Source organism: Cupressus sempervirens, chromosome 11 (assembly GCF_028749045.1).
Source record: "Cupressus sempervirens isolate cs-2001-9-10 chromosome 11, ASM2874904v1, whole genome shotgun sequence".
Lineage (NCBI taxonomy): Eukaryota > Viridiplantae > Streptophyta > Pinopsida > Cupressales > Cupressaceae > Cupressus > Cupressus sempervirens.
In genome coordinates this window covers 515,701,023-515,703,712 of record NC_143128.1, presented here as the reverse complement: position 1 = coordinate 515,703,712, position 2,690 = coordinate 515,701,023, and the positions used below count along the sequence as shown (strand labels likewise).

Below are 2,690 nucleotides of genomic sequence, written 5' to 3'. Positions count from 1 at the left end.
ATATATTGATGCCATGTCTTTCTATGCTTTCATGTATAATTTTATTCATATTAATCAAACATCATTACATGATATCCTTACATGGTTTGGGCTCATTCTATACCCATCATAAGAAGGAATTGGGAATTTGTGATCATGATGAAGTGACCAATTGACATGCAACATGTCTCTACTCAATTCAATAAAAATGTTTGAGAGAAGAATGTAAGTTGCGGGATGTCCAAATCAAGTAGTAACAATTTTTTTTTGTAACATTCCCAAGGCTATATTCGTACGTGATATGTAGAGAGTTCTAGTCATTTATGCAAAATCGAATTTTCATATATCCTGCAATCATTGCCTTCCATCAGATCACATTTATTAGGGCATTTTATCGAATAATTCACGCTCTTTGAGAGTAGCATTGATTATGCAGAGGAGATAAGTCTCTCTCGGTGTGACTTTCAGCTTGAATGTATCTTTGGTTGAGTAGTTATAGAGGTCTCTTGGTTCTTCATTTATAGTGAAAGTGTTTGAAAAAGGTGGCACACCTACATTTCGATCTAGTGTCTCTTCGACTTCATTAGCATCAGTGTTCCACCACTCCCCAAGCAATAGAGGAATCTCATCATGTGGTATGGGGAATAGATAAGAGCCACCCTGCTTTGGATGGCTGATAGTTACTCCATAAACTATTGTGCAGAGCCAAGCAACATGGGCGTGCCACCAAAAAGTTCCTTCCTGATCAATAATGGCGAATGTGTAGGTAAATGTCCCACCTAGTTGGATGGGACACTATGTAACGTACCCAGGCCCATCAGCCCACGAGCTGTGGATCTACCTTATTCTATGCCAATGAACAGTTACATTGTATTGGGCAAGGTTAGTAACTATAACATTGAGTGTATCCCCATTTCGAGCAAACAGTGTTGGACCTCAAAGTTGATCGTTCACTGTGACTATGTTATGATTCTCATATAGCTGAGTAACATTTGTCTTCCTTATAATAAATGTGTGACTAAGCACTTCTACCAATGCCAAAGAATTAATTGAGACAATGAATGCAAACAGAAGCAACATGATACTTGTGATGAGGAGAAAAGTCCAAAAAAGGCCGACAACTACAATCCCAGGTGCGGGTGAAGACCAGTTTCAATTTCATCCTCATCACCATCACTGTTCTTACTACTTTGCTCATATATAGGCATGTTGAGGTAATAAAGGCCATACAATGGAATAATGCTTACCAATCCAGTTAGCCGAAGCTCCATCTGGACTCTCAAGGCATTCCATAATAGAGTTATTATTATTATTATTATTATGAAAACATAGTCAAATCTAGTCAGGTCTTTGCCAAACATCTTGTAAAATGATGTGATTATAAAATCTGGCCTAAATAGGGAAAGTCCAAGAGAATCCATGTCCTGTTCATTTCCAAATATTGCAAACCCTTTTGTATTACTTTCCCTCATTTTCTCATTTCCAAAGCTAAATTCATGCATGCTTGATTCCAGAGCATCTGCATAATTTTCCAAGATTTCATCTTGGTTGAATTCATCTTCCTCTTTATAATAACATGAACGAGATGCAATGGATTGCAGAGAAGTTAATCACTTGTGGGCAGGCTTGTGGGAAAACAACCTTCTGGGCCAAGGCTTATTCGAAGAAATGAGATTGAAATCATCAAATGAGTCACATTGCAACAATGTATCAATAGGGCAGCCGCGCTGCAACTCTGAATGAAGATAATTCACCCACCACAATTTGCAACTTTTACCACATCTTTGAAGCTAGAAGCTTTGGCTAGAGCACTCTGACGACTACGATGTGAAGCTTTATATAGTGAAGAAGATGAATATTTTCCTCAAAAGTCCAAGGCATTTTAAATATTCCATGATTTCTCATAGGATAAGTCAAGTATCCCTACATCCACTATTCATCTCATGCTTCCATCTTGGCACTTTCTATTAGATGATCTTACTTCCAGCTCTTGACCTTAATTGGCTAAACAAAATACGTTAATAATTGTTTCAAGGAGGTTAATGAATACGTGTTTTTGGAGAGGTTAATTAACCTACTCCAAAATGCGTGTTTTGAAAGTTATCATTAACCTATTTAAGAGGTTAAGAAAAATGTAGTTTTGGAGAGGTTAATTAACCTACTCCAAAATGCACAATTTGAAAGTTATCATTAACCTTTTGAGAAGTTAATGGTTAACGATAGACTTGAAAACACTTATTTTGGGTCTCAACATTAACCTACGATAATTTGGAGCTCAAAAGCCAGATTTTAAAAATTCCAAGTGTTGTGCAGAGCTGGGAACGAGCCAAAGACATGAAGGTTTAGAAACATACAAAAACTTAGAGATAAAAATTCCATTTCAATAATTAAGATGAGGCAAGTTTAAAAATATTAATCGTGGCTTATAGCATTGGAATAATTCTATAATCGGGCAATAGCTGGCTCTAACTAGGGACAAGGAAAAACAAGGATGAAGCTGGAATCTAGAATAATTAAAACAGTGCCTTATCCATTGGGGCTATAGAGTCACTTGAGGGATCACTTTGCAAAAGGGAGAAAACTAGCACCAAAAACCAGACAACTGAAAGAAAACTAGGCACAACAAAAACTCCTAACTAGACTATATACAAGGTAGGTTTCCCTACCTCTAGCGACTCAAGGTATAATTATGCAAATCCATTCACTGGTTG

The 2,690-nt window shown here is 37.0% G+C and overlaps 1 pseudogene; it reads right to left on the bottom strand.

The window, feature by feature from the left end:
* Positions 1-360: 360 nt before the first annotated feature.
* Positions 361-1,250, bottom strand: LOC149530620 (laccase-4 pseudogene; annotated as a pseudogene).
* Between the last annotated feature and the right edge of the window lie 1,440 nt (positions 1,251-2,690).